We start from the raw sequence: 22,371 nt of genomic DNA, 5'->3' as shown, positions 1-22,371 counted from the left end.
GAGTTTCACAAAGAGTTTTTAAGCCCCAATTTTACATATCTGTGGGACTAACTTCCTATCTGAGCAGTGTGAAGAGTGACAAAAATTATTCTAAAGAAATTAATTGAAGCAACAGAAAAAGAAAGAGATAAAAGGAAAATAATTGTGTAAACTTCTTGGAATAGTTATTCGAAGCTGTTTGGACTTTTGCCCTGCTTTTCTCTACTAAGTACCATGTCCCTTTGTCAATACTCCTAAAATTTCTTTAAAAACATCAATTTGAGGGGGGGCGGGGGAGGGTGGTTCATGCCATCTCATTATTATGGGTGTACCAAAATTGTATTTAAAACAATTCCTTATTGTTTAACACTTCGGTTCCCCTCCAAACCACCACAAGAAACAATATTCAGTGGACATTCTTTTGTATAAGGCTTTTTTTTTCACTCACAAATATTTGTGTGTCTATATGTATCAAGCAGCATTAGACACTGGGGGTTCAATGGTGAGCAAAAAAATTAGCGTCCCTGCCCCTGAGGATTTATACAACTGTATTTTAAAATACCAACCTTGAAAGTGCTCTTAATGAGAAGAAGACCATGGTCTAAGAATGTGAAACAAGAGATTCTTTGGGGGACAAATTGGGAATAACTTCCTTGAGAAGGAAACTGGGAAGTTTTCTGTCCCTCTGAGTTCACTGCATTCATATTTAATGTTAAGACTTCATACGGTTGTTAATTCCTCAATTTATTCCAAAACCAGGATGTATTTTTCTCACATAACCACTTTTGCTATTCTAATACGCTCATTGAGAATTGTTAGGAATTATTTGAACTAGATGGTCACCTTTTGGCAAGGAAATTGACCTCATATTAGTCAGTGGGATCTCTCACTTGTGTTACTCACAGTAGTTGTCTGGGGAGTATCCATCCAGATAATTTCTAAACTTTCTATTTTGCTTTGAATGTGTGGAAAAAGGAAAGTTTGTTTGGGGTTATTTGGGATTGCGGTTTCCTATCCTTAACCATCACCCAAAGCACAGTGGAAGAGTCTGAATGAACCACAGGGTGATTTCAGCATGTGTGTCTGGAGTGGGGATCTGATAAGTTTTCTGTCTTCCTCAAATGGTTCAATCTGTCAAAGAATACCACCAACCGCCTTTCAGTTTAAGGTGTTTTCAGTCCTATCATAGTTTGTAAATAAGGTTTTGTTAACTTGGTACGAATAGTGCATTTTTGCTGAGACAGGATGGAAAAAGATAAGAAATGCTTTCCAATTTGATGAGAGAAGTGATGGACAAAGGAAGCCACCAGACAAAATAGCTGCAGAATACAAATGCACGTGTTAAATGTCACAGGGGGAAATTGTAAAAGAAAACTCCTCTGGGGTCCAGATCTCAATAACACAGCATCCCAGACTTGTTTCTCATTGGCATGAACATCACCTCATATCTTTTCTCTGAAAGTAAAATAAAGTCTTAAAACTTATCTGCTGGGGAAAATATTAAATTATGGAATCTTTCCAACCAGAAGACACCATGGTGAAGAAATTTTTTTAAAAATCCAGTTATGTATATTGTCTCTAAAATGACCATGACTGTGAATATGTAAAAGAGAGAATATAAGTGAACATGCTGACTGCAAAAGATAAAAGCACTGACTGCCTCTTAATAACAATAATGCCTCAAATTTGTGTGTTTTTCTCTGAATTTACTATTAACCATAAATCATCAAAAGCCTTAATATTTCGCTTGGACTCATTTGTGTTTAATGTTCCAAGGAGACAGAGATGGAGACAGGATGATTTTATAAAGAAAATGTTCCAGTGTTTAATGCTTTTCAAATCTCATTCTACTAACAGCATATCTTTCCCTAAATAGCTTCCATTTTTATGGCCTTTCCATCACCATGAGTCTTGTTGATTAACAGGACTCTCATTTATCATGTGTTTAAACTCTCAGGAACATTCAATAACAGAAGCAGGTGGTTAGGCCTCTTTGGGGTCTTTCCTTCATAACTTATGGACACCCCCCCCAACAGGAGAGGAGGGTCTCTAATTACCAGATGAAGGAGGACTATATGAACAGTGGGAAACTATCTAGGCAAACCATTTCACCAAATTTTCTAACTAGTATCAAAGAAAGATAAGCCTGAACCTCAGTTTTTCATCTATAGTATTTCTATGTTCTCTGGATTTATAGGCTAATTTCTAACTCTCTATTATTCTTTGCAGTGGCAAATGACAAATGACAAAAATACATTTCAAATTTGCATAAGCTAAGAAGGGATTTCTTTATTCATGTCACTGAAAAGTACAGGATTCGAAGTGGCTCGCCATGTGTCTTGATCTAATGGGTCAAATGATGTCACCATCATGAGCATCAAATGAGCATCACCAGATGCTCTGGCATCTCGGTCCTCCTCCAGGTTGTCCTCACCTTCAGATTTCATCTGGGGGAAGATGGCTGCCATCAGACCCAGATCTATGGGCTCTGAGACTCAAGACCCACAGAAAAAAAGAGTTCCCCTCATTCCACATTTTGAGGAGACCTCCTGAATTTCATGTGCCCAAACCTAAAGTAGTCCCTGTGACAACGAGGAAGAAACGGTAGGCCCAACTCCCATGGTCATCTCTGGAGCTGAGAATGGGGTCAATCCCAGTTAAACTTCATTAACTGAAAAGACTGGTTTCCCCCGGTAAAATTTGGTCTACAGCTAGAAGAAGGGTCGATGGAATTTAGGCAGCAAATAAAATAACAAGTACATATAAATAAGTCAATTGAAGAAAATAAACAAAACCAAAACAAACACATACACAGATAACCACTACAATTATTTTGCCTCTAAACTCAGAAGAAATGACAGCCTTCCTTCCACTATTTTCCATGGAAAATAAATAGCATCCTTTGTTATCCATCAAAGTAACTCATAAAGCGCTGGTAATATATCAGACATTCAGGAAAAGGAATGAACCAGCCCACCAAGGTCTGGTCAATTGTGCATTCAAATGTTCAAGTGTGCTGTAGAACGAAGCCAGATAGAACCCATTTATTCCAGAGCTACGGAATAGTTTTTGTTGTGCTTTGGGTGTTACCATGGCTCAAATCTATTCAAATTTAAATTCTAGTCATTCTCAGAATACTTCAACATTGGAAAAATATCTCTCTTCATAAAAAAAAAAAAAAACAAAAAAATTTACCCAGAGAACAAAAACTTGGGACATTTTCTACTAACCAGTTTGGTTAAAGACAGGACAAAAACAAAAAACAAAAAAAAACAGCTAGCAAATAAGAAACCTGAAAAAAAGAGGCAAGACCCACAAGACCACTGGACCTTGTATATTTTGACCTAATAGCCACTGTTAATAGTTCTTTCCTACAAGTTGAGAACATTATAAAATCTTACAGCATAGTTTTTAATTCTACCTTTAGCTATCTAAGATTCATCTATTTCAGACTATTTTATTGACCATCTACTATGTGACAAACATAGTGCTGGTCCACTGGAGGAGATGCCACCACCCCTGTTCTCCATCACTCACAACCCAGAGTGGACCACCTTCTCACTGAAATACTATCTCCTCTTGAATTCTGGTTGCCTTCAATGTGTAGTTGGCACCTGAAGCTATGGGTATAGAGGAGAATGTAAGGGACGCAGGGAGGAGAGGAGAAGAGGAAAGGGAGGGGGAGACGGGAAATGAGAAGAGAGGGAGGGAGGGAAGAGGAGGGCCTGGATCCTAAGTGAGGCACACTGTCATAGAGCATTCTAGCTGGAGAGGAAATAGTGATTTTGTAACTGATCTACCTCCTGTTGAAGGTAAGGAAACTGAACTCAGGTCTATCAAGTGCTTGTAAGCATGTAGAGAGAGGGATACGCTAATAAACTAATTAATGTCAACTGCTAAAACATCTGGAGGACAATATAAATGCACATTTGCTTGGACACCACAATTCCTTTCTTAAATATATATTCTAGAGGGGAAAAAACACCTGCATGTACCTTATACAGGAAAGCTTGTGAAGCATTTTTTTGTAGTAGGGGTGAAAATTGTAAACAACTTACATGTCTATTCATTGGGATCTAGAAGCAAAGTGTGATATATTCACGTAATGGAACACCATAAAGCAATTAAAATGAATAACCTAAATCAATACTAACAATCACCAGGAAAAACCACAAAGTATTGTGTCACAATACACAATTATATATATATACATATAGACATGCCAAGTCACATGTATGTATATGAGAGCATAAAATATACTAAGAAAACCATTTATGATTATGGTACCACTTAGGAAATGAAGAGAAAAGTAGGATTCAGGTTTGTATCAAAAGGAACTTCAAATTTATCTGAAATGTTTTATTTCTAGAAAAAAGATGAAATAATATAATAAATTCTTAACAATGGTCAATTCTGAGTTGTAAGAAAACAGCTATTAAATTATTTTCTGAACTTTTAAAATTACTCAAAAGAAAAGAAAAGCCTACAATATTCCCCCAAATAAAGGAAGGAGTAAAAAATAAACAAACCACCCTCTGCGCTAAACTCTGTCCCCAGTGTGGGCAGGCACACATGGGTTCTTATGTCCAAAAGTCATTTTGAGCTTGAAAGAGAGCCTGTACCTTTCAGAGTAAATCCACAGAGCTGATTGATTTAGTAAAACTCATGGTTTGATATTCAGAGTATAAATATTGAGAATTTGGGCATTTTAGGAAATGTCATAGGTTGAAAGTGAATTTTAAGATGATTTTCCTCTCTCTGTATGGATTGTGGGAGGGTCTCATGGTGTTTTCATATCTTCTACTTAAAAAGGGAAAAGGTACCAAATTTTAAATCCCCAGACCTGCCCTCCACCATATCACCTCACCCTAACCCTCATCTTCGTGATCTTTATATCAGATTAGAGTTCTGAAATGATTCCAGCAGGTCTAGCTCAGCCCCTGGGAACCACTTCAGGAAATAGCCACCAGGCCCACCAGTTGATGGCAATTACAGGTCTGAGACATTTCCCTCTGGTGCCGTATTGTATTAACTTTTTTGTTTGTTTCCTTTAAATCACAGGGTGACCTGCTTTCAGCTTGGAAGTTATAACCAGTGGCCGAATGAGAACAATACTTTCCATCAAAAATAACAAAAGAGCCAAAGATTCCTCAAAGATTCCAGAGTACTGAGAAAACGAATGAACAAACACAAAATTCGGCTATTAAAATTAGAGACACAGACCTTTTTAAAAAATATAAACTTTTGGAATTAAAATGTGATATTTTTCACACACTGATCTGTAGATATGTATGTAACTGTGCCCTGCTGCTGTATTATTAAATATATTTGGAGTTAGATGCACAGTGCATTAATTTGATGGATTATCATGTTACCTAGTTAACTTCATCTTACATTTAACCTTCTGGGCCTGTGATGTTGAGACACTGATCAAATTCATTTCTTAGTAAATAAGCTCATGTAAAGAAAGTTCTCTGCCCCAAGGTCTATTTGGACCCCAAATATATATTTATATACTGCAGCAATAAATACGTACGTAGCAGATTAAGAGAAGACCCAAGTGTTGCTCTTGTCTGGCCCTGGAATTTAACAGTCTGTGCTTCATGATAACTGAAAAATTAACACGAATTGTTTTGCATGTAAGCAAACCAAACAGGAGGACAAACAACAAGCTTTTAATTGTAATAGCTTACATAAATTAGAAAGCATTGTTAGGGAATTGTTGAAATGAATGATTTGAGTAGTGATAAGATTGTGAAATAAAGCTGGGAAAATATCAAAGATTTATCCACAATAAACTATTTCACAATGACAAGAGAGAGGATCCATGAGCGGCATCTGATAGATCTTAGAATCGCAACATTTCAGGAGGCACGTACTCTAACTCCCAGCAGTGTATTCCTTACTGACTAGTCTTTGCTTAAATGTCTCCATCTGTAAGCAACGCCTTACCTCTCCAAAGCAATCTGACTGCATTTCAGAGAAGTCTGAGAAAGAAAAAGAAGGGGGAAAGAAAAGAAGGGGGAATTTCTCAGCTGGTGTTCAAGTCTACCTTCTGTCATTTTTACCCAATGGTCCAGAGCTACCTCCTGACGTCCTACAAAATACGGCTGAGCCCCTTCTGGGTAGCACCACACTTCAATGTTAGAACTCAGCTGGCGTACCTCCTCAAAGCCTTTGCTAAAACAGGTTAAACATCCCCAGTTCCTTCATCTTGTTTGTTGTTTTGTTTTGTTTTTTCGGTTCACATCGTCTTGCAATGGCCAAAGACCTCTGAACATTATTTCAAACAGTCATCCTAAAGAAAAGCCCCAATAGGAAACTGAATACGCAGAGAGTGGTCTGATAGGAAACGTAGGACACAATTTTTTAATGTAATTTGATTTAGGATTTAAAAATAGAGGCCTGAACAAATCCAGTCAGTTAGATATAGTTAGACGGGTAAGTAATATATATTTTATATATAACATAAATATATGTATAATACATACATATAAATTATATGTGTGTGGGTGTGGTATATATACATATATATATAGAGAGAGAGAGATTCCTTTCATTTTTCCTGGAAGGTACACCCAGTTTAAACACCAAAGTCCTGGCAAATTTTTAAGTGTCATTACTAAACTTGTTAAGAAAGCCCAAAGGTTCAACACTCTCTTGACAAAAAACTAGATGTGAAGATTAGAATTCCATCCTGGGAGATGGGGTATGTGTATGTGGGAGTGTTGCCTGTGGGACAGAGATAATAAAATTCTATGGAGTGGAGGAGAAAAATTTAATTCAGCAAATATAAATTATGCAGTTAATGTGTACAAACTTGTGGTTGTGAGATACACAAGAACAGTCACCATAAAATAGATGTCAGTGCAAATTAAACACCCTTGTCCCTTCAGATAAGGACACCCATTTGTTCATTCAACCAGTATTTATTGAGCATCTACTGTGTATGAGCAGTGTTCTGATAAATAGAAAGAACATCAATGTGCCTGGACCAGAGTGAACAGTAGAAAGATGGATTTCAAATAATTCTAGAAGACTGGAACTATTTTAAGTGGTTGTGTAGCTTCAACCAGTGCAGGACAAAGAATAACCCCAGCAGAAGGAGTTGTCTTGCCTTCCTAAATAATTTGGTGTCCGGTAATAGTAATAATATAGAGTGCTAATAACAATCTTTACTCGAGGGCTTATTGTGTGCCCAAGCAATGAGCTAAGCTGTTTACATTCATTATATAACTTAATCTTCACAACAATACTTTTATCTCTATTTTACGTGCAAGGAAGCTAATGGTTAGTTATCCAAGGTCCTGTAGCTGATAAGCATATACAGTAGGTTTTTTGCAAAAATGGCCATAATTCTCCCTAAAGCCACGCCCTTTGCAGTGTAACCCTGCCGCTCCTCCAGTCAAGAGGCGGGTTCTAGTTCTCTATCTCTTTGAATGGCCTTGCAGCTTATGATGGTCAACTAAATAAAACAGAAGTGGCAATGCACCAGTTCCCAGCCTCAGCCTCAGAAGGCCTTGCAAACTTCTGTTCCGTCTCGCAGACCCCTGAGATCGCCATATGAACAAGCCCAAACCAGCCTGCTGGAGAATGAGAGATGCATGGGCAGAGCCTCCCAGGTGAGGTCATCCCAGACGGCCAATAACAAACGATGTGCCACTGACTACAGGAGCGTGAAAGAGCATAGCCGGCAGAGAACAGCTGAGCCTCACCAAGCCCCACCCAGAGGAGAGTAACCACCAGTCAACCAACAGACGTGTGAGCCAAAGTAAGTGCTCCTTGTCTTCAGCCACTAAGTTTTGGGGTGGTTACTTACGAGATTGAAACCCAAGATTGTCTGACTCCAGATGTTGTGCATTTAATCACTGTATATTGCCATGTCAAATACTGAAACACAATTCTCCACCTTAGAATTATGGGATTTTTTTTCTGCATCAGATGACCTACTAATGTGTTTTCAGTGATTTTTGCTTTTTCCCTAATTCTCCCAAACAAGAAGTCCATCTTGTTTATGCAAATTGATTTTTCTGTTCTAAGATTGTTTTCCTCCCCATAGCCTCACTTCCAGCTGCTCTGGGTCAGGGGTAGAGACAGAGCCTTCCAGCAAGCCTTTCGGCATTCCAGAGCCGAGAGCCATCTGTTTGGCTGTCGGCTATTCACCATGGACCTGGCAAGTACAAGGTTTCTGGCCAGTGATTGATAATTTGATAGCTCATCATTACCCAATAAATATGCTAATCATTGCCCCTGAAGTGGGACCAAAACAGTAATTTGGTTGCAAAGCATCTAGTGCATGTCCGGAAGCTGGAGAATGAATGTGATCCAGGCTTAGCTTCAGAAAACTGTCATGTTGTTATTTATTCCATTTTATTTGCACCCAAACTCTGATCTATCCATTGTCACTCACATGAGATTAAGTGGTACTCCCTGTTATCTGATAAATAAGTAAATACTCACTTTCTTTGGCATGTTATCATTTTACCCCTTTCCCATCTAGTTTTGTCCAGATGAATCTTCCTCTTCAATAGGTCTAACAGATTAGCTTACAAATCCAAGAGAGAATAACGAGAGAGCAATGTGCACCAAGGAACCACTTACTCATTCCCCCAAAATCTGACCATCCAAATCATTTAATAACTGCCTTCTATTTGCAACATGACTTAAAATTAGATTCTGGATTTTATTAAGCCACCTCAATTGGATAAATGTTCTTCTTAATTAAATAATCATAATGACGACACCTATCTAATACTGGAAATAATATGAAAGTGTTTAAATCACTTACTTCCATATTCATCATTTTATTTTATCTTTTTAAATAATGATCAAGAAAATGAATCTAAAAACCATTAAAGTACTTGTTCCTAATCTCACCATATGTTTTTCCTTTTATTTAAAGATTGGTATTATTAATAGATTAACAGGCAATGAGTACCCATATCCTGTGCATCACCTTCACCTTGACTATTTATATCATCTTCTGTGTGAGCAGTGCCCCTTGGAGTTGGGCGATCTTCAATCCGTGAGGCTGTACATGGCAGTGGAGGGGAGATGGTCATAGACTTACCATAAATAAGTATTTGATAACAATCATCTAAACTGATCTGTTTTTATGGGTAGATTCTTTAAAAGATGTCCACTAGATTCTGAATGGGAATAACAGTAATAATTATTAAGCACATGTGTGCGAAGTATTAAATACACATTATCTCATTTAATCTTTAAAACAGTTCTCTGAATTAGATATTAGTATTGTCTCTGCATCACAGCAACATGATGCTCCAGATGCTAAGTACCCGCCCAAGGTCCCCCCGCTATGGAAGGCAGGGCTGTGACTCACTGACGGGGTTGTTCAGAAGCAGTTTTCTGCTTTGGGAAGGGAGAAGTCTACAGGGAAGGGAGAATGAAGTGGGCATTTCCAGAAAGAAGCAGAATTGAGAGGTGGAGACAGAATTCTAAAACATTTAACAGAGGCTAAGCCTTGGGTTGCCGAAGACAGGGCTTCTCAAACTGTCTATGGTAAACAGATTCCTTCTGTTCCTTCAATCCCAATTCATCACAAACCAATGTTTTTTTGTAAAATGCAATAAAAAGAAAATACTAGGGAACAAAATGAAAAAAAAAGAACAGAAAATACAAAGCTCCAATTTTTATTATTAACTTTTAAAATTAAAAGTATTCTAACAAATTGCTATACGTTTCTAAACACTTTTAGGTTCTGTCCTTCACTTGCGGACAGGTAAGGATCAGTCAGGGCACCGGTACAGGTTCAAGGACGACACTCTGAGAAGACATGTAAGCTGCCTCATGGAAGTTTCTGTTATTCACTCCCCAAAACTCAACTTGCCTCACTCCAGAGCTCAAACTCTACCCTCCGCTCCTCAAGAATCAAATTCCAGTTATTAGAACTTCAGTACTAGAATACAGCCTAGTGGTCACTAGATGCTCCTTTGCAAATGAGAGACCAGTAAATAGAGATACCTGAGTAGCCCCTTTGAATGCAATGATACAGCTAAAACATTTTTAAATGACCTTATGAATTGGAAGTCTTCAAAGCAAACATAAATGAAAACTATAATGGCTAAACGGAAACTGCATTTAATAAAATTTAGCTAATAGTTACCTTTCCTGCCTTCTCAGACTTTCAAAAATTCCTAGAGCCGGAAAATGCTTGGACAGATTTCTCTCTCCGTTACCACTTTTTGCCACTGCTTCCTTTCACACACTGACGCCAACTTTCCAGCAGGAATACCATCAAATAAATAAAGATAATTTTCTTTTAAGATTTTTAAAGACAGGAATTTTGTGTTTCTTCAGTATTCCTGAGTCTTTGTTTTCTTTTTGTGGGGTGGGAGTGGGGAGAATATTTCTCTCACAAATCAAAGGCTAGTTTAGGAGGATGGAAAGGTAGGCTTTGGCTGTCATGAAAGGAAAAAAAACAAACAAACCCTGGGTTAGTTAGTTGGTTAGTTAGTTAACTGGACCCAGCAACATTAAACAGAAATATCTTAGGGAAAAGGCAGCCAATGAGATATTTCCTAGGGAATCGAAATTCCTTGAAAGGGCCTGCAAGGCATTATGACTGGAGTCTAGACTGAATGGGGAACCACCCAAGTGAAGAAGCAGCTTGCGCCGTTGCTCTAGAGAGCGCACGAAGCCTTCTAAACTCACAAGTGAACAGGTGCGCATGCCCTTTTCTTCCTGCCTACTGTTTCCTCTCAATGGATCCGAAGGAAAATACAGGTTCTGTGAACATAACAGATAGCCAATAGGGCCATCCAGGCCAGGGTAAGGTCTCTGGGGACAGCTGGTGGAGAAAGGGGCATCCACACAGGAGTCTCTGGAGGGGCTTCAAATGTCTCCAAGTCCCTCCCTCTCTTCTCCTCCATCCCCCTCCTCGTCTGCTTCTTTTCGAACTTTTCTTTTTGAAAAAAATGCAAACCTACAAGAAAGTTGCAAAACTAGTACCCCATACACTAAAATGAATCCCATATACTGCTCACCTAAATCGCTAATTTTGTCACATTTGTTTTCTCTCTGTGCGTGTGTGTGCAAACACATATAATATGCACATGAAGTATACTTGTACGCTACGATTGTTATTTTGCTGAACAAGTTGGTCTTTCATCCTAAATACATCAGCGTGTATCTCCTGAGAATTAGGCTATTATTTGACATAACCCCAATTCAGTTACTGAATTCAGGAAATTAATCTTGATATAATACTATTATCTAATAGACATTCCATATTCAAATTTCACTAACTGTCTCAATAACATACTTTGTACCGCTTTTTTTTTTTTCTGATCCAGGATCCAATCCAGGGTCACGCACTGCATTGAACTGTCTTGTCTCTTTAGTGTACTCAATCTGCAATAGACTTTCACGATGCTGACATCTTTTGAAAGGCACAGGACAGCTGTTTTGCAGAATATCCCTCAACTTAGGTCTGATGTTTCCTCGTGATTAGATTCAAGTTACACATGTATATCAATGATAGTGTGTCATTCTCAGGACACCCTATTGAACTTTGATCACACGGATGAGGCCATTTCTGGAAGACTCGGCTTAGAAATTATCTCCTTCCCCTTTGTAAAAGTAATCTATAGGGAGATACATCGATACTGTACAAATATTCTGTTCCCTAGCAAACTCACTCACTGGTTTTTGCACAAACTCCTCTTATTATTTTTGTTTGTAATGGTGGCCAAGTAGTTCATCTAAACAGTTCTGGAATTTAATTACATGCTCAGCCCTTGCCAGCCCTGAGCTGATATGTCCCATCAGTTTATCGCATGCCATGAGCCTTTCCATTCATTTTCAAACTACTCCCTTTCCATGCTAACATGTGAGGATTTGGAGAATAACCCACATTCACACTTTACACCTGAGTGACGATGACACCGGGGGCTGCTAATATCTTGATACATTTCCCCTTTCCTTTTTCACTCCATGGGCATGAAGAAAAGTGACCTTGCCTGGACTCTGTCCGTAGGAAACTATGGTTGCTTTAGAAGAGCTGCGCAAAGGAAGCGGGGAAAAACTCTTAAATTCAAATACCAAACCAAGGCCCAGCCAATCTGGGAAACAAAATGCCCACTCAGTCTGCAAGCCACAGCAGGGCATCCTGCTGACTTCTGAGCAAAATTAATTGCTAGAACCTGGCAGGTCTCCAAATATCCGCCGTTTCCCCCCCTTCATTACCGCAAATCTCTGCTGTCACTTCTTAATCAACGCTGCCTTCATAATTCTATAGACTGTATTTTGCTTGCATTTACAGAGGAATTGGTGCAAACACCACTTTCACTCAGCAATTATTTTGCATGAGGGTTTAAGTTGGAGCTCAAAGTTGGACAAAATTTGGAATTTAGGTAGCAAAAACCCCTTAGGGCACTCCAGGAACCACACCAGACTCCTACCTACACTGGATAAACGTGTAGAAACTGTCTCAAGGTCATGAAGATACATCCTGCAAATATTGGCCCATAAAGTGTAATCAGCAAGCTCTCTCTTTCTCTTTTTTTTTTTTTTTCTGCTAGTGGTGTACAAATAAAAGAGACCAATAAAAAGCAGTTGGCCACAAAGGGGAAATACTTTAACATTTAATGGGAAGTTTTCGACTAGCTTATTTTCCTGCTTGCTATGGGAATATTACAAGATGTAACTTGTTTTTTCTCCAGATCTTGTCTTTATGCTCCAATCCTTTCCTCATCTGCAAAACCAAATAACTCAAACCAAGTAGTGAAATATCGTTAGGAAAAGGGGTATCATGCCCACTGACACTGAATATCAAACAGTTAGCTAATGAGACAGGAAAGGGGGATTTGAAGGAGTTTGCTCTAATGATAGTGCAGGAAAAACATAAGTCATACTTGCAGAATCTAGGTGAACTGGGGATTTAAGGAAGGCATGAAGAAGGCCTCTGTTAATAAACAAAAGAGATAATTCAGGCCAATTTTAATTTTTCTTTCTTCATTGGAAAATTGGCATGACCATCTAATGCCTAGAGAAGTCACACAGTCTAAAACCCAACCATCAAATAAAAGTGCCAATGGCCCAAATCAATTTTCTTAAAAATTCTTCTGGGATAAACATTCTATAACCTCTCTTAAGAAGAAAAAAATCAAAGTAGGTCTGGCTGCAAGAAGGAGCTGGTGGTCATACTCTGTTTATATAAAAGGACGTGGTCAATTCAACTGGTATAATTGAGCACATAGGTAGGTTATGTTGGCATAATGGTATTTGGACGGTCCCAGGACACCTGAACCTTGTTAATATACTTGGCTAGAGTCACTTCTGTGGCTCAAAGTTCTCCAATGGTTCCTTCTCTTTACGTTTAGAATAAAACCCATGTTCTTTTCCAAGGTTTTTAAGACCCACTGATCTGGCCTCTGCTTTTGTCAATCTGCTCCTGTATCACCCACTCTACCCCAAAGTTCATGATTCTCTAGCCCCATGGGATTTCTCTCAGCTCTTGAGCTTGCCAACACGCCTGTCTCAGGGAATTGTGCACTTGCTATTTCCACTGCCTGGACAGCAAGATCCTGGCAGGCTTGGTCTTCAGGCCTCAACTCACATTATCATCTCCTCAGAGAAATCTTCCGTGTTCACTGCACCCAAAGCATCCCTGCCCAGCCACTCTCTATGAATCTAGTCTCTTTTGACCGCTTCTCAGGATCTGCAAGGCTTGCTCATTTGTTTCTTTACCTGTTTATTTTCTCACCTACTCCCAACAGGAGACCTTTTTGGTCCAGTTCACTAGGGTATCTCCAGCACTCAATAGACCAGAGCTCAATAACTATAGGTTGAACTAACAGAAACCAAATGAAAACCTGTCACATGTGAAGAACATACGGTTTACACAGCATTGGGTTCTGCTTCATATTAGCACTTCTGCCTTGCACTTAAGTATTTAGGATCAAGTTTAACGTTCTCTAACACAGCAGTCCTCAACCTTTTTGGCACCAGGGACCAGTTTGGTGGAAGACAAATTTTCCACGGATGGGGGTGGGGCGGGGGAGCGGATGCTTCAGGCAGTAATGCGAGCGATGATGGGGGGCAGCAGATGAAGCTTCACTCGCTCACCCACCGCTCACCTCCTGCTGTGCGGCCCGGTTCCTAACAGGCCGCGGACCGGTACTGGTCTGCGGCCTGCGGGTCGGGGACCCCCGCTCTAACAGACCAAGAGCTCTTTGAGGCTAAGAGTTCAGCCTTATACACCCCTCTTTCCCCTGCAGCACCCAGCGCTCAAGGCAGTTTGCTGAATGTCTGCAGGAGGGAAGGAAGGAAGGAAAGGGAGAAAGGGAAGGAGAGAAAAGGAGGGAGGGAAGAATGTGTCACCGGGTGGGCAATGATTTTTTCTGTAGCGACACACTGAAGCAGGCAACCATGAATGTGCCTCTGGGGCTTGTCGCCATAAGGATTCTGCTCTCGGCATTAATTCAGAGCAGAGAAGTGCTGTCAAGTGTCTGAGGGAGTGTGGAAGGTGGTACCGGAGAATTCTCTCCCGGGCAGCTCCTAAACCATGGGAAGCCAAAGCTGAGCAAGTGAGAGACGTGCTTTCCCAAGAGCCCCGAGGAAAGATCTTTTAAATCAGGGAACCAGATGGTCTGCCTTATTAAAGGGTGCCTCTCAAAGACAAATCTTTTTTATTTTTTTTTTCCTCTAATACTCACCTTGGTGAAAGGTGAACTTCTACCTTGGAACCAATCTCTCTAAGGTCCCCTGTTTCAGCCTCAACTTCTGTTCAGAAGCAGGACAGTCAACCTCTGCTGTCTACTTGGTGTTTATGAAGAGGCAGCTGAACGCATCCCCAGCAACCCAAGGGCGCCAATTTTGCCCCTAAGAGGAAAGCTGCACCTCAGAGATGGGGTACGAATCCCATCTCCATGTAGGAGAAAGCACCTGAACTGCTGCGTTTACCCTCTAAGCATCTGCTGTGTTCCTGTGACACCACACTCCTGCTAGGATGCTTTCTGTAAAAAGCCCTGGAATGGCTCGCTGTCGGCCATTCTGTGAAGACAGCATGATGTAGTTAACAGAGGGAACTACTCTGAGTTTGGCCACAGAGTACCTATCAGACCTTGGACAAGTCAAATCATCTCCTTGGATCTGTTTTCTCCCCTGGGCCAGATGACTTTACCTTGGGAAGAAAACAAGATTAAAATCGTGACTTAAATTACAATTAAAGATCGCTACTGCTGACTTCTAAGGGAGTTCCCGAATTTTTTCAGTGACCGTCTTCACTTGGTTTCTGTTTAGTTTGTTTTGTTTTGATCTAAGTCAGTGGCTCTCAAACTGCTGTCCCTAGACCAGCAGCGTCAGCATTATCTGGGGGAACTCACTGGAAATAAAAATTCTCAGGCCCCATCACAGACCTACCTGCTGAATCAGAAACTCTGGGGATGTGACCCAGAATTCTGTACATTAACGAGCCCTGTAGGTGATTCTGATGCTCATATTTGACAACTGCTGGTCTAAACAAATACTTTGAAGGGCCCTGAAACAAACGTATGTTTGTAGCCTTCCCTACATCTGAACACTCATTTCCATCTATGGTCTCCAGGGTCCCAGGGTCTCTAAGTCCACCCATCGCTAAGGACAGGGCACATGACTTTGCTAAGCCATCAGTGCATTCCATTCTTTTGGCTACAGTCATTGGTGCAGGGTGGCCATGTGACTTAAGCAGATCCAAACAAAGGGAGTTGCAGGACTTTTGCTGGGACAGCGACACTCCCGGTGAGGAAGTGTCCTGGGTGACAGCTGTTTGGGGGCCATAAAGAGAATCAGGCTTAGGATGAACCAGACACCATGGAAGGAAGATGGGAGACATAAGGAAACTGAGGCTTTGGTGACACTGTACGACCAAGCCTTGCTTGGTGTCAATTCTACCACAGTTTTATCTCTTCTGGCTCAAAAGCCAAAAAATTGTACGTATTTTTTAAGCTTGTTTGAACCTGGAACCAAGTGCATTAGCTCTAACACCCACTTTGAGCGTGAAAAGTGAGGACTCCTTGCACCCTGCTCTAGAAAGAGAAATCACCAAGAGAAATAAATCGCCAAGAGAGTAAAGCATTCGCCATGAGAGTAATATGAACTTGATGCTGTTTCCTGGCTAAGACTGAGGAGAATGCAGATGGGGTGGGGAGGTAAGGAGACGAGGGGAAAAAAAGGAATATTTGAGAAGGGAAGGGAAGAAAGTTTATGACAAAAGTCAGATACTTTTAAAAATGAAAACAGCAAAAGCCTTCCTTCCAAACAAAACTTTACACACAATCCCCCAAACTGAGGTCCTCCACCTGCTCTGTCTTCCCACAGCCCCCTCCTGGGGCCCCTAATGTTGTCTGTGAAACCTAGGGCTCCTCAAACCAGTTTGAGAATCACTCGTCTAGGCAATTAATAAAGCACTGTCTTTAAGAATTATAATTTTGTCCAGATACTTGAATAAAATAAATTAAAAAAAAAAAAAAAAGGTCAGATACTTTGTGGGGAATGTGGCCATTTAAAAATGGCCTCTAGTGGAGATAGGCTGATATATTTTCAATAACTGTGAAGGCATTGTTCTAAGCTCTTTCTACGCATTAACTCAACTTAACCCTCCCGACAACCTCTAAGAGGCGACCAACGTCAGAGGGTAGGAGGGGGAGCTGAGCTTCAACAGCAGGCAGCCTGCCTCCAGACTCTGTTCTCTTCCGTGTTACGATGTGTTTGAGAACTTTGGCTGAAATTATCTTTTGTGCCCACTGAACTTTCTCCCACCATCTGCTCCACTACACATCCTGACTTAGTGCTGCTTTGAGAAGAATGAAGAAAGAGGTTAAGAGGAAAAAAGTGGGCTCTGCATGGGATGCAGAAGGATGGTCACAGGAACCAAGGGGACGGCTGTGAGCCAGGCCAAGGAAGAAAGGAAGATGACAACAGAAGCTGATGCAGCAGTGACTGTGCAATAATCAACCCCTTTTCTATCCTGAAAGAGGTTCTGCCTTGAAGGGGGACATGGGAGTAAGGAAGAGAAAGAAGAAAAATGTTTGTTGACATCAGGCTTCTACTGGCTCCAAACGTCTATGAGGCTGTGCATCTGAACTGTCCCTTTGACATTCAAGGGCCTCTAAAATCTGGATAGGTCTTATTTCAGAGGCCACATTTGGCTGGTCAGTATGTTTTATTTGTCCTGCAAAATGATGATGAAAATTTTATAGTTTATTTGTAGCATTTACAGGTTGGGAGAGAGCATATGAAATCCAGATTCCCAGCTTCCCTGGAAAAACTCAGAAGATCTAGAAACACTGAGCTCATGTTCCTACAGCGAAACAACGGTGAGAGTTGAGTCAGGGCTGCCCACTGCAGACAGGGCATGTGGTCTCAAAGCCCTCATCACTCTTAACATTATACTCTACACCGTTGTATTCACTTACGTCGTCCGTCTGCCCCCTGTAGTCACCAAAATATCATCCTCTGCCTTATTTAGTCAGCGCTTTCTCTCAATACATTATTTTGCCACACCCAGTCTCTCCACCATGTCCTTAGTCGCAGTCTACCCTACAAGAGTGAAATTCTATTTTTTTCCCCATCTCTTTCCTTCCCACTTCTCTGAATTCACCTGATCTTTTAGGAGTTGGCTTGTAACCATCATATTCGGAAACTTTGGTCAACGTTGGTCTCCGCCTTTTCTGATCAGTGGAATTCCTTTTTCAGTCAAGAATTCTGGATTATGTATATAATGATATTCCATTTCCTTTGAGCATTTCTCTTCCCTGAAAGTGAAGACAGGAATAGTAACATGGCAGAAAGGGGTCTATCAACTCCCCTGTGGATCGAGGACTGCCATGCCCAATTCTCTACTAGGACACACAGGGACTGAAAAGGGATAAAACATACAAACTCTGACTTAGACTAAGGTTTCTCCACTTTAAGACAGGACATTTAAGGCCAGATAGTTCTTTGTCGTGGGGGCTGCCCTGTGCTTTGTAGGATGTCTAGCAGCATCCTTGGCCTCTACTCACTAGAGGCCAGTAGCAATGCTCCCGTTTTGACAATCAAAAATGTCTCCAGATGTTGGCAAATGTTCCCTGGGGCTCAAACCACACCAGGCTGGAAACTGCTGTCCTAAAGGAATTCAAAATCTCACTGCAGATATCAAAATGATCAAAAAAAAAAAAAAAGAAAAAGAAAAAAGTAATAAAATCATGATGGTAGAGACTTGCTGTGTTTGGGCACCATATCCATCCCATCTTCCTTCAGAAACAGTTCTAGGATTTTTTACCATTTTCCTTTTGGATACTGTCTGTTAGCACTGTTGATCAATGTATCTTGAACCTTTCCCCTTCCAGCTGAGGGAAAGACTCATCACCTAAATCTAGCCAATGGAACACACCCATACACTCCCTGGAATTTTTCTCATGAGTGACAAAAAAGACCCAAGTTCACTGGAGTTCATTCACTGCAGAAGGAACAGCTAAAAGTAACTGTCAAGAAGTTTCTGTAATCAACACTTTCTGGAACTTTCTGGGTTCCTATCTTTTCTAAATCTAGTTCCTTCAACCCTTTGAGCATCCAGCAACCACTCGAATAAATTCTGGTTTTGGTTACATTAGTCAGAGTAGGTTTCTGTTGTTTGCCACCAAAGAATCGTCATCAAGAGTTACTGGTAGTACCTTAAAATAGAAAATAAAAAAAAAAAAGGAAAGTATTACCATAATCTGAATACAACTGAATACATAAATATATATATTATATGAACACATATGTGTTATGATCCCTATTAATATATCTGATTACATATGAATATATGTGCATCTAGACAAAGACACATATGACAAAGCATACTTAAATTTTAAAAAGCACTCACAGTTAGGATATGACATTACAGGTGACATGCATTAAGATATTTTCTGTATTTTTTATTTCCTTTTTTTATGTATTAATTTTAATATTCTCTTGCTTTACATACAGATATGTTCATTTTATTATTTAAAAAGCCCTGTGTATTTAAAAATATATCTGAAATGCCCATGGCTATTATGTATGGTATTATGCTACTTTATGTTTAACTGTCAAACATTTAGTACTTTGCTAACAACTGAACCTCTATTGAACCAGAAATTCATTCTGCTTATCTGAAATCAAAATGAATAGCACTAATAGGGTTGAACAACCCTACATTTTACCCCACTTTTACTTACAAACCATCTCACCACATGACCGCAAAACACTTCAGTTTTGAGGTCAGATAGTTGCATTAATTAGTGAAGTATTTTTACTAATTACTAAGGGTTTGCTGCTATAGCCCTTAATAACTTGGAATATTTGATATGTCCTAATCAGTCAGGTGAAATTGGGAAAAGCCATGATAACAAAAGCAAATGGAAAGGGACCACGCTGGGAGACAGATATATAATTAACAAGCCCTTTTATCTAAACTTTCATTAAAGACAAACAATCAAATGTTGAGATCTAAAAGGCATAGCTTTTAATTAAAGTGTAGCTTCCTTTCAAGAAGTGCTTCGCCTTGGGCAAACATTTGTCAACATACATTCCAAACCATCACTCTTTCCCAGTGTGGCTAGTTGGTATTTTAGCACATTTTCAGATCACTCAAAATAATAAATTAATTTATGAATGCAACAACAAGTTAAACTGAGAACCATGGTATAATACTTCGTCGCATGCAAAACATCCATCTCTTTAGAGAATGAAAGGATATTTAAATATTCAGCATTTAAGATAAATTCTTAATTTCCAGACGCACTCCCTCACAGACATCCATGAATGCGAAGGACAAATACTGTCTAATGCTTTTAATTATCTGCTTTTAAGAACTGAGGAGGAAATGACCTACTCTTCTATTTTTAAATGTATTTTATAAACCTGAAAATCAGATTAAGATAGAAAAAAAAAAACCTACAAATTACCCCTGCCATCTAAGCAGGAGGCCAGGCTACAGAGGGAGAGGGCAAGAGGGTCCCTGCATTTACTGAAACCCATCCAGAAAGAAAATACCCTTCCAATTCTTCCATCGGCACAAATGATCTAAGTCTGTCCCATCCTGCCTTTGTTCTGTCCTTATGACAGTGCACTTGGGCTCCCCAGCTGGCTTCGTTTCCTCCTGCTGTTGGCATTTTTCCAGTAAGTCCTGCAATGGTCAGGGCAACCACTCTGCTTGCATCTGGCAGGTTCTGTCTGTGTCAGCCTTTATCATGTCCTCACATTACCTTCCCTCCCCGAACAGTGCAGCACTGCCATTCAGCTCCTCAACCACAGAGCACAGCAAAGCCACCCTACAACCTCCTGGCAGGCAGTAAGTACTGGGACCACTTAAGGTGACTTGGAGTTAGACAGACTGGTTCGAATACCAACAGGGTTCCTTATTAGCTGAGTATGACCTTGGTGGGAATCACCTATCTTCTCTGCTTTTATTCCCTCCTCCGTAGAAAAGGGGATCATGATACCGACTTTACAGGAGTGTTCTAAGGATTGAAATGCTTTGCGCAGTGCTTGGCATGCAGTAAATACTCAGCAAATGGAAGCTTTCCTTATTTCTCATTTGCACATTTTATGTCTAGACAGACATTTGCCTACATGATATGAGGGTTACCAAGGGCGCCTATCTCAAAAATCCTCTAATCTCCCTGAGTATCCCCAGATTCCCATCATTCAAATCCCCTGAGATTTTCCTAATGACAGAAGTCTCCTATACAAGTGCAAAAATGCTAACTAGGAAGAATGGCACATTAAGCCATTTTCACTCACTAAGAGCAATTAGTTTATCACATTAGCTATCCCAGTCAACTAGCAGATTCCTGTTCCAATTCAACAAACGTACGCTGAATACTTTCTACTATAGGAGACTGTACCAAGAGCTGAGGAGGAAGCAGAGTTGAGTAAAAACTGATCTCCAGGTTCAAGGGGCTCATAAATTAATGGCAACAACAGACGTGTATGGATGGATGTACACACAATATAATGAACACCCCTGGGTACGGAATTGTGCACACATGCTTTTATGGGAGGAGAGTTGCTATGGGCTGACTGTTTATGTCCCCCAAAACCCATATGTTGAAATCCTAACCCCCAGTGTGATGGTATTAGGAGGGAGCTCTGGGGGAGTGATTAGGTTATGGGGGTAGAGCGTCACTGTGATGACACAGCGACAAGAGGAGAAGAGGGCCTTCCATGAACCATGAAGTGGGTTCTCACCAGACACCAAATCTACCTGCACCTTGACCTTGGACTTCCCAGCCTCCAGAACTGTGATGACTAAATGTTTATTGTTTAAGCCACCCAATCTGCAGTATTTTTGTTATAGCAGCTTGAAGAGACGAAGATAGGGGTATAAATCCCTTTCTATCAATACATAAAAGAAACTACATTTGAGCTCTCGTACTTATTCATTCATTCACTCATCCAGCCATCTAACATGCATTTATTAAATGCCAACTAGATGCAAAGCATGTATTAGGCACTGAGTTCATTAAACTGGTGAACAAAACAAACATTAACTCTGGCTGGTCCAGTGTGTGACAGACACACAAATGGATATGTAAGTACAAGTTGGGATAGGAGGTAGAAAGAAAAACAACAAAAGTGTTTTATAAAGTGTTTAGAACAGTGTCTGGCACATAATAAAGAGTCAGACTATTAGCTATTATTGTCATATAGTCATATAGTATTACTATGGCTGTGATTATGTATGTGGATTAATGGATAAAAATTGACTCCATGACACTCAGGTGCAAGAAGTGCCACTGCTCAGTTAAGTAACTTGTCCAAGTTTACGAGGCTAGTAAATGGCGCAGATTAGCTTAAACACACGCAAGCTGGCTCCAGAGCTATGCTTTCTAACTGTACTATTGGCCGGCCTTCTAATACATTCAGGGGCTTGTACTATATAGGCTATTTTGTAATAGGGTTTTAAATTTCACAACATATTAAAACATCTCCCCATGTCTATAAAAAATATTCTGCAACCTCATTTTAACATGTGCAGATGATTTAACTATATAGAGAGCATAGAGATTGGTTCCGGGCTTTTGATGTTATAAATAATGCTGTGATGAACATCTCTTTATCTTTTGTTTCACCCACCATGATGATTCTTTTTCTTTTTAAGGACTCATTCTTACAAGAGGGATTGCTGTTTAATAGGCATGAATATTTCAAGGATTTTGCCACATGCTGCTAAGTTATTTTCCAGAAATGTTGCACCACTATATACTCTCACAAGGTTTTCTACTGATTCTTCTCACTGACCATAGACTCAGCCACGAGGCACCCTTGTGGCTGCTCTCAGGGCCAAATCAACCGCGCCTCTAAATGTCCTGCAGACTCTTCTCTATTGCATCCATGACTTTTGGTGGGAGGGGCCCCTGCATGGAGACCCCCTGTTGGACT

General features: G+C 40.2%; 1 protein-coding gene across 5 annotated transcripts in view; it reads right to left on the bottom strand.

Annotated features, from left to right (window-relative positions):
- CBLN4 (cerebellin 4 precursor) overlaps window positions 1-22,371 on the bottom strand; it is a 331,585-nt gene that overhangs the window by 150,711 nt on the left and 158,503 nt on the right. The window lies entirely within an intron of this gene.

The sequence above is a fragment of the Balaenoptera borealis genome (genome assembly GCF_965194805.1).
Source record: "Balaenoptera borealis genome assembly, chromosome: 16".
NCBI lineage: Eukaryota > Metazoa > Chordata > Mammalia > Artiodactyla > Balaenopteridae > Balaenoptera > Balaenoptera borealis.
Note: the sequence above shows the minus strand (reverse complement) of the source record. Positions and strands in the feature narration are given on the sequence as shown.